The sequence below is a fragment of the Cololabis saira genome, chromosome 10 (genome assembly GCF_033807715.1).
Source record: "Cololabis saira isolate AMF1-May2022 chromosome 10, fColSai1.1, whole genome shotgun sequence".
In the NCBI taxonomy this organism is placed as follows: Eukaryota; Metazoa; Chordata; class Actinopteri; order Beloniformes; family Belonidae; genus Cololabis; species Cololabis saira.
The window spans coordinates 357835-373338 of NC_084596.1; the positions used below are offsets into that span (position 1 = coordinate 357835).

Consider the following 15504-nt stretch of genomic DNA (forward strand, 5'->3'; position numbering starts at 1 on the left):
CCTATAGGCTTGCTTAGCTCAATAAAAGTGAGAATAAATGTTGTTTGGTGGGTAGGATGAGGTGTTGTTGAACGTTAAAATGACTATCATAAGGGCCCATGGAGAATGCTCCGCCCCCTCGGTACTGAGACCCGCGCTCCGCCACTCCGCCATCCACAATCACACGGTGTGATTGTGGATTCTCTGCGCCATTGTGTGACCAAACTGAGTGATTGGGGAGGGCATGCACCGTGCACGTAGGATATTATTGTAGGTAGGGGCCCATAGCGAGTTTGTGTCCAGGGCCCGTGGTCATGATAATCCGTCCTTGGGCCGAAGCAGCGAAAAATCCGAAGAAAAAAAAAGTTTTATCTGAGGAGGTGAAAAAAAGAAAGAGGGACAGTAACAAGCTAAATCCCCGGACAGCAATACACAATGGCCCGGTGTTGTGCCAAAAAGTGATTCCTGCCAGAATCTGATTTGCGGCCGCGGGAGCGCGCACAGCAGCCCGTTGAGCAGTAGCGTTTAAACGTCAGATTTTCAGATTATGAAGCTCAAGAATGAGATTAAGTCATATTTAGGCAGAAACAACTTTTCATTAACTGTATTTGGCCTTCAATCAATTTTTAGCAGGTAAAAAGACCCATTTTCAGGGGAGAAATCAGATTCTGGCAGGCAATCACTTTTTGGAACGACACCGGCGTTCACTTGCTGGCGTGAGCTGTAAGACGAGGAGGGAAGTCCGACCGATGGGGATTCATGGGGATAAAACAAGACACAGAATTGTTATGATACAAATGTAAATGTAGAGTTCTATGTTCAATAACAATCAAAATTAGAATGTTTTCACATTCGTCTTGGGTTTTGGTAATTCTAAAATTACTGACAATATCAACAACAGACACATAATAATAATAGTGATCATAAAATTGTGTAATTGGCAATGAGGAAGCTTTATAAAATAATAATACAATTGAATAGGATTACAGCACTAGAGGAAAGGATGCAATGCAAAGAAAATGTATAGAACATTTCTACTATTTTTCCTGATAACTGTAAAATTGTGCAGGGCTGATCTGCAAAACATTCAGTTATTCACAGGTTATAAAGTATTTTTTTTTATTTTGTCAGTAAGTATGTTGGACTACTAATTTATGACGAAGTCCCTCTAAAAGTCGTGACAGGAAAAATGTGCCGTAAAACCAAACCAGAGCGCATTATCAAATGCAGCGACGGGGACGGGAGTTTTCCAGCAGTACGCGCTGGTGCTCATGGGAAATGTAGTTCTTTCTGGTAAAGCACTACCGCTTTTGTCCAAAGGAGCCGCCAAACTCAACAAAAGCTGAAAGTTACATTGTGCTGCTTTAATGCAAACCATTAAATATAAAATTTATCACCAGGCCTGGCTTGGTGCAAAATTTGGTGACTTTTGGGGCACGTTTAGGGGGAAAAAAGACCCTCCTTTCGTCAGAACATCAATAATAATAAGAATAATTCCTACAGATACAATAGGGCCCTAGCATTGTAAGTGCTCGGGCCCTATTAATAATAACACTATCACATGCTGTAACAATAATCATGTCTGCCTCATAATGCTGCACCTTTCACTTTTTAAACATTGTATATATGTTATTTAGAGCCATCATTACCATGTCTACCTCATAATGCTGCACCTTTCACTTTTTTAATTGTATATATGTTAATAAGTGCCACATTTGTTTATTTACTGTTTCCTATTTTTGAATCTGGGTACTGTGAGTGAAATAACCAGAGTCAAATTCCTTGTTGGGCAAATGTTCAAACTTGGAGAATAAAACTGATTGTGATTGTGAACTTTGCTGCATGAGCTCTAGGAGCTGAAACATCAGGACTCAGAACTCTGGCAGCAGCTGGACCGCAGAACCGGAATGTTCTGATGAACATCCCGGAGTAAAGTGGTGAGAATCAGGAGCACGCCCGCCGATAGGGGGACCAAACGGGTCTGTTGTCCCGGGCCCAGGGTAGGAGGGGGGCCCAGAACTGGGCCCTCATTATTTTTATTTTTATTTATTTTATTTTTTTATTTTTTTTATTCTCATTAAATTATGGAATCATTTTTTCAAAATGTTTCAAAATATGCCTATTTGTGGAACAAATATGTAGTATTTGAGTTACATAAAAGCTTGTTATTAGTTTTCATCCTAATTTTCCTTGTGGTCAAGAACACCAAACACAAAAATGGTTTGGCCGCTGATCAAAATTTGATGTTATCATTTAATTCAACCATTAGAATGGTCAAAATGTCCGGTCAGCACAAGTCCGGGGCTCAGAAAAGAAGAGAAAAGAGAAGAAGAGAAGAAGAAAATAGAGGCCTCAGAGATTCTCTACACAAATATTTTAAAAAGGTGGTGACGGTGAAGCTGGAATTAATAAAGTCAGCGTAGAGCAGGATAAGAAACAGTTACAACGTTTACCAACCTTGTAACTTAACCTAACTGGCTAGCTCTAATGTTAACGTCCATTAGCTTGTATAAAAACCTGAAGAGCAGAGGAAGAGGAGAGGGAGAGCAGAGGGAGAGGGAGAGGAGAGGAAGAGACAGAAGGAGAGATCCGGGCGCAGGGGGGCCCATCTTAGATTATTTTGTCCGGGGCCCCGGCAGGACTGTCAGCTGGCCTGATCAGGAGTAACAGTGAGCTGGAGCCGGAGTTTCTGGACAGTTCTGACTCCTCCTCCACCTGGGCCTTTGTGTTCCTGGAACCTTGATCCCGTCCCCCTCCAGATCCCGTCCCCCTCCAGGTCCCGTCCCCCTCCAGGTCCCGTCCCCCCCCAGATCCCAGCCTTTCAGCAGCGTTTGACCTGCTCTGAATCACAGAGGACGATGTCACGGCTTCCAGCCCGTCAGCCGGGAGATTTGCAGGTTTTAAGTCCCTGAACTCTGGCCCCGTCACAGTGGGACTTCCTGGGGCCCCGAGTTTCCCCCGGGACACAAAAGTTAAACCTGCCTGGGGCAACAATGACACTCTCAAGGCTTCCAGGGACATTGAACTTTGTTGGAGCTGCAGGATGATCTCTCAGCGACCGCGGGGAAGTCATGCATTGAGAATGAGAGGATGACAAAAGCCGCTGACACGCTGACACCGAACATCACCGGCTCAGAGGTGACAGGAAGTCCTTTCTTTCTTCTCCGGCGTTTGTCTGTCCTGACAGCAGCATCCAGACGAGTGTCAACCCTAACCCTGGCTGCAGGTCTGGATCTGGACCCTAGTGGACCTGCAGGTCTGGATCTGGACCTGCAGGTCTGGATCTGGACCTGCAGGTCTGGATCTGGACCTGCAGGTCTGGATCTGGACCTGCAGGTCTGGATCTGGACCCTAGTGGACCTGCAGGTCTGGATCTGGACCTGCAGGTCCAGATCCAGACCTGCAGGTCTGACACGCTGACACCGAACATCACCGGCTCAGAGGTGACAGGAAGTCCTTTCTTCTCCTGCACCGTTTGTCTCTGGTGTCTGCCCCCCCCCTGGCAGGACTGTCCCCCATCCGGAGGACCAGCCACCCCCCCCCCGTCCCCCCACACCTCCACCCCCTCCCCGGAGGACCAGCCCCCCCCCCATCCATTCTTCAGCCCCCATGACTGACAGCTCCATTCAGCTCCTCTGAGCTCCAGGAAGATTTTAATTCCACCAACATTTGGTAGAAGGAGATGATCATGACTCCAGTCTGGGGGGGGGGGGGGGGGGGGGGGGGGGGCAGTCCAGGACCAGGACCAGGACCAGGACCAGGACCAGGGCCAGGACCTGGACCAGGACCAGGACCAGGACCAGGACCAGGACCAGGACCAGGACCAGGACCAGGACCTGGACCAGGACCAGGACCAGGACCAGGACCAGGACCAGGACCAGGACCAGGACCTGGACCAGGACCAGGACCAGGACCAGGACCAGACCCCAGTCCAGGACCAGGACCAGGACCAGGACCAGGATCTGGGATTAGGGACGGTAGGGACATAACACTACCAACTTTTCAGGGGGATCAAATTGTCCCCACCAACTTTTAAGCAATCTTATTTGTATTATATAATGAGTTCAGATATAAAGGTAATTTAGATTGTCTTCCCAAATGTTGTAGGGATAGAATTGACCCTACCATTATTAAGTGAATAATACAAACACACTCTCGCACACTCACACATCCCCGACGGAAGTCATGCCGAGTTAGCAATAAATACAATTCAATTCAATTACATTTTATTTATATAGCGTCTAATACAACAAAAGTTGTCTCTAGACGCTTTCCAGAGATCCAGAACATGAACATAACCCTAACCCTGCCCCCCTCACTCCCACGCTGCAGGTTCCGGTGTTGTGCATTCAGAGATGCTCTTCGCCACCGGTAGAGGATGCTGCACCATGCACAAAAGAGAAAAAAGAGGAGAGAAAGGGGGGCCAGCACAAGAAACTACAGGAGCGACTCTAACACACTAGAGTTTACACTACCTAGAGATTTACCAACACCAGCTAGAGGTTTACTAAACACTAACTATAGGCTTTACTAAACAGAAAGGTTTTAAGTTTAGTTTTAAAGGTGGAGGTGGTGTCAGCCTCCTTAACCCAGATTGGAAGTTGGTTCCATAGTAATGGTGCCTGATAGCAGAACGCCCGCCCTCCAAATCTACATTTAGATACTCTAGGAACTACGAGTAAACCTGCACTCTGAGAACGGAGAGCTGTGCCAGGAACATAAGGCACTATCAGGTCTTGCAAATAATGCGGAGCTAAGCCGTTTTGGGCTTTATATGCAAGTAATACAATTTTAAATTGGATTCTGAATTTGACATCCTGCTAACAACACATTACAGTAATCCAGTCTAGAAGATACAAACGCATGAACTAGTTTTTCTGCATCACTCTGCGAGAGGATTTCCCTAATCTTTACAATATTACGGAGATGGAAAAACGCTATTTTACAAACCTGATTAACATATTTTTTAAACGACACATTTTTTTTTTTTTTTTGACTTTTTTAATAGACTCAGGGTCCATTTAAAAAAGACAAACACACATACAAATTTAAAAAAAGACAGTCATGCCAGTGTTTCCACATTGCTGATTGATATCTCACAGAACTCAGTCCAGGATTGGTCAACAGCATTAAAACAGAGTTTTGTGTGTCATTCAGTCGACAAATGAACCTATACATTAGTTTTCTCAACAGAGCGTGAAAAGTGTTTATACGCATTTGGCAGAATAACTCACTCGCACTACACCACCTGGGTTTTCCCATCAAAATACGTAGGCAATCATTATATCGTTATCATTATAGGCAACCTGCAATTTGCGGATGCTTGCCTTTTTAAACTTAACCCACAAGGGGGCAGTGTAGAGTGGGGTACAGTATGCTCTGAAGAGATTCATTTTAACTTCATCAGAACACCAGGAAAATTTACTTTTCAGCACATTTGCTTGTGTATATAAAACACGCCGTTGCCTATACATATCCTCATCATCCGAAAAATCCTCAGTGATGATGTGGCCCAAATACTTGGCAGTGTGACAAAAAGGTAACACATTCCCTGACAAATAAAATGATGGGAATACCAGTTCCTTATCACCATTAGTTCTACAAATCATAACCGAGCTCTTTTTAGCATTATAGCTAACATTGAATTCCACCCCATATTCAGAACATGTTGAGCAGCTCCTGAAACCCAGCACTAGAAGGCGAAATGATTGCCAGATCATCCGCATACATAAGATGATTAATAATAGTATTTCCTATCACACAACCTGTTTTACAGCTTTTCAACTGGTCTGATAGAGCGTCCATATACACATTAAATAGGCCGCCCTGACGGACTCCATTACTCACCCCAAATGGAGCAGAGACTACATCCCCCCATTTTATTTGCATGCACTGATTGGCATACCAAAAAAACAGAATCCTAAGGATACTGTCAGGCACACCCCTCTGACTCAATTTTAAAAACAGTTTATGATGGTTTATGCGATCAAATGCCTTGGATGCGTCTATAAACCCAATTAAAACAGAAGAATGATGTCTTCTATATCTATCAGCAATCTCTTTTAAAGCATAAATACAAAGATCAGTACCATGTTTAGCCTTAAATCCAAACTGGTTATCAGAAGTGTGTACATACACAACGGTGACGAGATGGAGACAGAACTGAGCTGCAACTGTACAGGTGATACAGCAAGTATAACTTAAAAGGAACAGAGATTTTTATAAAACCAAGATGCAGGACAAAATTGATGGAACGTTGTGTTTCTGTGAAAGGAATCAATTTATGGAACAATCTGAACAAAGAAAACAAAGAATCCAAATCAAACATTACATTTAAAAGAACAATTAAAACCTGTATGTTAAGGAAATATAACGAAAAATGTTGAGTTTGATTGACATACCCGTAGGCGGTGGTAATTTCATTTAATGTTATTTTAATTTTATTTTAGTTGTTTTTATTCACTTAGTTTTTTTTTTTTTTTTTAATTATTATTAAATGATGTTATTTGTGAAAGGGGCAGATCAGATAAGATTCTTCTTCTTTCTGCTCCCTTTTCATTCATAAGTTAGGAACATTTGTATTTGTGTTTGTATTGAATTGTTTTGTTTTTTGAATGAAATAAAGAATAAATTAAATGAAATGAAACATAAGCAGACACTCTGTTTAATAAAATACTCTCTAAAACTTTGGACAGCACACTGGCTAAAGCAATTGGTCGGTAGTTGTCCATGCTGCCCACCTTGCCAGCTTTATTCTTAATGACAGGGACCAGAGTTACAGATAACATGGAGTCTGGTAGGACTCCATGGGTCATAAAACCAGTAAAACAGACGACTAAAAGAATTGCTGCTCTTGGGCTCGCATATTTAAAATGTTCTGCTGAAATTTTATCTGAGCCACATGCCTTGTTGTCAGTTAACTGTGCAATAGCTAGTAGCACTTCTTTGGCGGTGATTTGCACATTATCACCACTGGGAATCTTACCTAAGATGTAGGGGTCACTTTTAACACAATTAAAAAGCTCTGAATAGTGCTGCCTCCACAGTTCAGCTATATTGTCACAACCAGAAACCCCCTCTATGGTAGGGTTGCCACCTTTCAGAAATAGAAATAAGGGACGCTCCGATTTCAGCAACGCAGACCCCAAAAAAAGGGACATCCCCAAAACTTCTAAACTGCATAGAAATGTATTTATTTTATATGAAACAACTAAATGCTTTGATTTAGAGTTTAAAGTGCTTTAATAGCATTTAACTTGCATGACTGTACAGACATCCAACCATACTAGCAACTGAAATATCCTCCTATGATGTGTACGTCCATCAGCCCAGATGTAGAATAACCTACAGGAACATTAGAATATGGTGTAAAAGTTAATTTATTTCAATAATTCAACTTAAAAGGTGAAACTAATATATATTACATAGTGTCATTACATGCAAAGCAAGATATGTTAAACCTTTATTTGTTATTATTTTGATGATTGAATTGTTTATTGATTTCATAATATAGAGATTTTTTCATTTGGGGTTTTCATAAACTGTGAGCCATAATCACCAAAATTATAACAAATAAAGGCTTGAAATATCTCACTTTGAATGTAGTGGGAAATAATATATTTGTTTCACCTTTAGATGAATTTATTAAGAATGAAGTTTTGCAATATATTCACATTTTCCGACCTTCACCTGTAGATTATTACATAAATAAATAAGAGCATAATATGTGTCCGTATTGGTTCAATACGGAATGCAACTTTTAATTCCCAATTACGGAACAATTCCGTATTTTAAGGGACGGGTGGCAAGCCTACTCTATGGTACAAGGTAGTGATGTATTGTCCCTGTTAATAGCTTTCACCCCTTTCCAGAACCCAGTGACATCGTTACCAAGGAGCTTTTCAGCCATGGAATCTGCTCTCATCAATTGTTCATTTCTATTGACATAACGAGCTGCATATTTATATCTAGCAGTAGTGGCTTTTTTGTAATCAAGAACAGATCCTTCTCTTGGTCTGCCTGCCTGGACCCAAGCCCTACATGCACGCTTGGCTTCTGCATGATGGTGAGACACATGTTTGTTCCACCCTGGCTTAATAGTGTGTCTTCTCTCAGAGTTGGTACAGTACTTTTTACTGGCCTCATATACAGACCCCACAATACCATCATATAAGGCACAGAGATCCTCACAATGAGATTTCAGGTTACAATTTACATCAGTGCATTATTATTAGTATTATTATCATTATTACTATTATTATTATCATTATTATAATAATTATTATTATTATCATTATTATTATTACTGTTATTATTATTATCATAATTATTATTATTACTATTATTATTATCATAATTATAATTATTACTATTATTATTATTTTTACGCTGCTCAGACTCGGTCCAGACGATCCACCTACTGCAATCTGCTTCATCTCCCTTTAAAAAAGAAACTTTCTATTCCAAATACAGATGAATAAACCTGTAGATAAGAACATTTATTAATATATGTAGATATATAGACGTATATTATGGATATAGATATGTTATATGTAGGTATGTATATGGATATATTGAGTTATATTATACGTACAGAATTTGTGTATTTGTATCTATATCTCTATTAATATATATTGATTTATAGTTAAATGTAGATATGTGGATATAGAGATTTATAGTAATTTCCATGTATATAATTGTAAGTAAATATATGAACCAGTATATATAGCATATCTACTCTTATATAGTTAATAAAGTATATTGTTACACCATTTCTACCATGTATATATATATATATATATATATATATATATATATATATATATATATATATATATATATATATATATATATATATATATGTGTGTTTACTTCAATCCTACTCCGTTTGGAACATGTTGGTGGATCTGTGAACTTTTATATGAAGTGCTGTAAACGTATGTGTTAAAGTACATAAACGTATATGTGTACAAGTATATAAACATATGTGTAAAAGTACATAAACGTATATGTGTACAAGTATATAAACATATGTGTAAAAGTACATAAACAGCCCTGGTTAAAATCACTAACGACCTCCTCCGTGCAGCTGACTCCGGCCTACTCACCATCCTCATCCTCCTGGACCTCAGCGCAGCTTTCGACACCATTTCTCACCCAATACTCCTGGACCGCCTGGCTGGCATTGGGATCACTGGTGTTGCACTCTCCTGGCTTTCATCATACCTCACTGACCGTCAACAGTTTGTCCAACTACAGAACCATAAATCTGGGTGCACGGATGTCACAATGGGTGTCCCCCAGGGGTCAGTACTGGGTCCACTTCTCTTCACCATCTACCTCCTACCCCTAGGTTCAATTCTCCGTCACCATGGGGTCCATTTTCACACTTACGTCGATGACACTCAGATATATATCTCCTCCAACCCCACCGCTGCCATTCCTCCCGCTTCCCTCACCACCTGCCTACACGACATCAATACCTGGATGAGCAATAACTTCCTCAAACTCAACGGCAATAAAACTGAGGCTCTTCTCATCTGCTCCAAATCCACCCTCACCAAGTCACAACCCGCTCCCGCCCCTCCCATCATCATTGACGGCTTCCCGGTACCCTTTTCCCCCCACGTCAAGAGCCTCGGCGTCATTCTGGACAATACACTCTCATTTGCACCTCACATCCATAACATCACCCGGACTGCATTCTTCCACCTCCGCAACATCTCCAGACTCCGTCCAGCACTGTCCCAATCCAGCACCGAAATCCTGGTCCACTCATTCGTCACATCCCGTATCGATTACTGTAATGCTCTCCTCACTGGCCTCCCAACCAAACTCACCGACAAACTACAACTCATTCAGAACTCGGCCGCCCGGATCATCACCCGCACCAAGTCATCTGACCACATCACCCCCGTCTTTATCCAACTCCACTGGCTCCCAGTCCAATATCGTATCATTTACAAAAACCTCCTCCTCACCCACAAAGCCCTTCACAACCTAGCCCCCACCTACCTCTGTGACTTACTGAAAGCATACACCCCCTCCCGCACCCTCCGCTCAACCTCTGCTGGACTTCTTTTCACTCCCACCTCACACCTCAGCAGCATGGGTGCCCGAGCTTTCAGTTGCACGGCACCCAGACTCTGGAACTCCCTCCCCCCACACATAAGACAAATAGACTCCATCACCACCTTCAAAACGCAACTCAAGACTCACCTGTCCGGGACACCTTTAATAATTGTTACACTCTGACCCCTTCGCGCAGAAAACGCGCTTTTCATAAGGTAGCTATAAAACATATTATAAATTAATATTATATTCCACTTTAATTGAGCTAATTTCTTTCACCAATATCTGACCTAAGTGTTGATATCAAATATTAATGATATTTTAAAGATTTAACCCTTTAAATGCCAGGTTTTTGTCACGATGCCACCATGTTTTTAGATGAAAAAAACAGAAAAATTGAATTATTTTCAATATACTACATGCAAAGTAGATTTTTTTGTTTTGGGTTATTACAGCCTGGGATATGTCAATGATGAGTAGCAACATTGATTTTCATGCATTATTATTTTTTGTGCAGTGTCAAATAGTTACACTCTGACCCCTTCGCGCAGAAAACGCGCTTTTCATAAGGTAGCTATAAAACATATTATACATTAATATTATATTCTACTTTAATTGAGCTAATTTCTTTCACCAATATCTGACCTAAGTATTGATATCAAATATTCATGATTTTTTAAAGATTTAACCCTTTAAATGCCAGGTTTTTGTCACGATGCCACCATGTTTTTAGATGAAAAAAACTGAAAAATTGAATTATTTTCAATATACTACATGCAAAGTAGATTTTTTTGTTTTGGGTTATTACAGCCTGGGATATGTCAATGATGAGTAGCAACATTGATTTTCATGCATTATTATTTTTTGTGCAGTATCAAATAGTTACACTCTGACCCCTTCGCGCAGAAAACGCGCTTTTCATAAGGTAGCTATAAAACATATTATACATTAATATTATATTCTACTTTAATTGAGCTAATTTCTTTCACCAATATCTGACCTAAGTATTGATATCAAATATTCATGATTTTTTAAAGATTTAACCCTTTAAATGCCAGGTTTTTGTCACGATGCCACCATGTTTTTAGATGAAAAAAACAGAAAAATTGAATTATTTTCAATATACTACATGCAAAGTAGATTTTTTTGTTTTGGGTTATTACAGCCTGGGATATGTCAATGATGAGTAGCAACATTGATTTTCATGCATTATTATTTTTTGTGCAGTGTCAAATAGTTACACTCTGACCCCTTCGCGCAGAAAACGCGCTTTTCATAAGGTAGCTATAAAACATATTATACATTAATATTATATTCCACTTTAATTGAGCTAATTTCTTTCACCAATATCTGACCTAAGTATTGATATCAAATATTCATGATTTTTTAAAGATTTAACCCTTTAAATGCCAGGTTTTTGTCACGATGCCACCATGTTTTTAGATGAAAAAAACAGAAAAATTGAATTATTTTCAATATACTACATGCAAAGTAGATTTTTTTGTTTTGGGTTATTACAGCCTGGTATATGTCAATGATGAGTAGCAATATTGATTTTCATGCATTATTATTTTTTGTGCAGTGTCAAATACTCACACTTTGACCCCTTAGCGCAAAAAATGCGCTTTTCATAAGGTAGCTATAAAACATATTATACATTAATATTATATTCCACTTTTATTGAGCTAATTTGTTTCACCAATATCTGACCTAAGTATTAATATCAAATATTCATTATTTTTTAAAGATTTAACCCTTTAAATGCCAGGTTTTTGTCATGATGCCATGTTTTTAGATGAACAACACAGGGAACACAGAGCAGCAACATTGATCTTCATGCATTATTATTTTTTATGCATTTCAAAAGGTAGCTATAACACATACTTTTTTACCCAGAAGTGAAACAATGAACAATGAACCAGGAACAGTGAGCCAGGAACATCAAAACTGACTAAATAACATTCAATAACATTCAATAACAGCAACAAAATTGTGACAGAGAGAAATAGACTGTGTGTGTGTGTGCGTGTGCGTGTGCGTGTGCGCGTGCGCATGTGTGTGTGTGTGTGTGTGCGCGTGTGCGTGTGTGTGTGTGTGCGCGTGTGTGTGTGTGTGTGTGTGAGTGTGAGTGTGTGTGAGTCAGTTCAGGTGAGGCAGGAGCTGCAAACAATTTGGTAGTGCTCCTTGCAGATGGGACTGTCGCACTTTCTGCAGGTGGAGTACACGTAGGAGTTTGTTGCTGGTGCTCAAAACACACTGCCTCCTCCTCTGGGTGGTGTCTGGGGATGGGCTTGCACTTGAGCTTGGACCTGGGTCTCCTTTGAATTCAGCACCAACACCAAGGCCGCAGCAGCTGGTGTGCGGGGAGGTGGCGTCTCCTTGCCATTTGTGGAGCTACAAGAGTCTTCCCCAGCTCCTCAATGAACAGCCTCCTCCGCTAACTTTTTCCCCGTTGCCATGACGGATCCACGGTGGTCCAAAGGATGAAAGCAAATTTCACTGCTACTGAATTTCCCCACTTCTGGAAGTCTCTTCTTCCTCACTGTCAGAGGAACATCCAAGCTCTCAGAAGACGATTCAGACACCGGTTCCTCGTCTGTAGTATCTGTGTTCTCTGTGTCAGATTCCTCTTGCCCGCGATCAGAATCAGACTCCATCGCTATGTCCAAAGCGTTGTGCACTCAATAGGCTCTCTCCATCTTGCCAAATAAGAAATGACTAGTTCCACAGGTTGCATTTTTATAAACTTTGGCTGCAGTCGCAGCTGTGTAAACGACTCAACAAAAAGCATGATTCTCTCTATGGCTGCACCTTTCATGTGATTCAAAATGCCCCATGTTTGGATTTATTTGTGTTTATGGACCTCTTGTGTAAGTGTGTGTGGTGTGCATTTATACAAAATAATCTTAGACGGGCTTTGAACTTCTGCACAAAAACCATGTGAATGAATGAAAACAGTGGCACTTGAAAGCCTTTGCTCATAATGTCATAAGGTCACACACACACACACACACACACACACCACACACACAAACACGCACACACACACAAACACACACACATACACACACACACATATACTAACTGTACATGCAAACATACACACACACACACACACATTAAGGGAGGGGGAGGGGTGAATTGTGACGGTGCCATCCAGTGGAAATAGCATGTTTTTTCTCCATATGCCAAATATGGTAAAAATGAGGTAATCTGGTTCAGAGTAGTAAATATGATCAATTCCAAGGCAAAAGACCAGATTGACACCTAGATATAATAAAATGCATTTATTATGCTTTAATGGAAGCGAGATCAAAAATTGAAGTTTGAATGGGTTTCAATGGCGCGTTTTTTGCGCTAAGGGGTCAGAGTGTAACAATTGTATTTTACAGAGTGTATTTTAGACTTACTGTAGGAACTGAGCTGGAAATATAAAGATCATATAAAAATACACGTTCTCACCAAAATTCATGCCATATGGATGAACTCAGCCAAAATTATCCAAAAATGAAAAGTGAAAAGCGCGTAAAATGCGCCTAGGTGTCCCGGAGGGTTAAACTTGCCCATTCACTTTGACCGGTCACCACACACTACTTCCCACCATACTGTTCTGTTATCTATCTGTTCTGTTCGGTTGTCTATTGTATGTATTGTGTATGTGTGTATGTATTATAATTTCTATTGTATTTCTATTGTATTTCCTGTATTTTATTGTTTTGTATTTATTCTGTAAGGTGACCTTGGGTGACATGAAAGGCGCCGCTAAATAAAATTAATTATTAATTATTATTATTATAAACGTATATGTGTACAAGTATAAAAACATATGTGTAAAAGTACATAAACATATATGTGTACAAGTATATAAACATATGTGTAAAAGTACATAAACATATATGTGTACAAGTATATAAACATATGTGTAAAAGTATCAACACGTGTTTGTATTTATGTTCAGATGTGAAAGTTTGTAACCATTTTTCTGATGAATACTGATGTGACTGTCGGGGGGCAATACAGGTACACGCCCCCCCTGTATATATTATTATTAATATTATAAATTATTAACATACACGCCCCGCGTGTATATATTATTATTAATATTATCAATTATTAACATACACGCCCCACATGTATATATTATTATTAATATTATTATTATTAATATTATACACCCCCCGTGTATATATTATTAATATTATTATTATTATTATTAATATTATACACCCCCCGTGTATATATTATTAATATTATTATTATTATTATTAATATTATACACGCCCCCCGTGTATATAGTATTATTAATATTATACACGCCCTCCGTGTATATATTATTATTAATATTATTATTAATATACATGCCCCCCGTGTATATATTATTATTATTATTATTATTATTAATATTATACACGCCCTCCGTGTATATATTATTATTAATATTATTATTAATATACACGCCCCCCGTGTAAATATTATTATTATTATTATTATTATTATTATTATTATTATTATTATTATTATTATTAATATTATATACACGCCCCCCGTGTATATATTATTAATATTATACACGCCCCGTGTGTATATATTATTATTAATATTATTAATATTATACACGCCCTCGTGTATATATTATTATTAATATTATTATTGATATTATACACGCCCCCCATGTATATATTATTATTAATATTATTATTGATATTATACATGCCCCCCGTGTATATATTATTATTATTATTAATATTATACACGCCCCCATGTATATATTATTATTGATATTATACACACCCCCGTGTATATATTATTATTATTAATATTATACAAGCCCCCGTGTATATATTATTCATATTATACATGCCCCCCGTGTATATATTATTATCAATTATTAATATACACGCCCTCCGTGTATATTTTATTATTATTAATATTATACACGCCCCCCGTGTATATATTATTAATATTATACACACCCCCGTGTATATATTATTAATATAATCATTATTATTATACACACCCCCGCGTATAAATTATTATAAATTATTAATATTAATCGCCACTTTTTTGTACATTTCAGTTGGAGTCTATTTAAGTGTAAATGCTTCATTAATTGCTTTGTTACGTCGATGAATAAATCTCGTTCTCTTCCTACTTTTGAAGCCGTTTATAAACTTTCAAAGTGAAATGGAAGATTTGACGTCACAAACATATTCCAGCGAGATCCTGGTTGCCGTGGCAACGCTGGAGCTTCCTGCTCCAAACATGACACTTATATATTAAGTTTCTCAACGTCTTATGTATAGTATATCTTATTATTAGTATAGGTATCGGATAGGTGAATGGATGAATGAATGGGATGCCTGGGTCTGGGGCCCTCCGTTGTCGGGCCTGCACGGGTTTCGCCCTGTTGGGGGGTTCTCTCTCTCCGGGCCTGTCTCCGGTCCCCCCCACTGC

The 15504-nt window shown here is 39.3% G+C and overlaps 1 protein-coding gene across 1 annotated transcript in view; it reads left to right on the forward strand.

Annotated features, from left to right (window-relative positions):
- LOC133451729 (NACHT, LRR and PYD domains-containing protein 3-like) overlaps window positions 1–15504 on the forward strand; it is a 135089-nt gene that overhangs the window by 34248 nt on the left and 85337 nt on the right. The gene's annotated exons all lie outside the window — the stretch shown is intronic.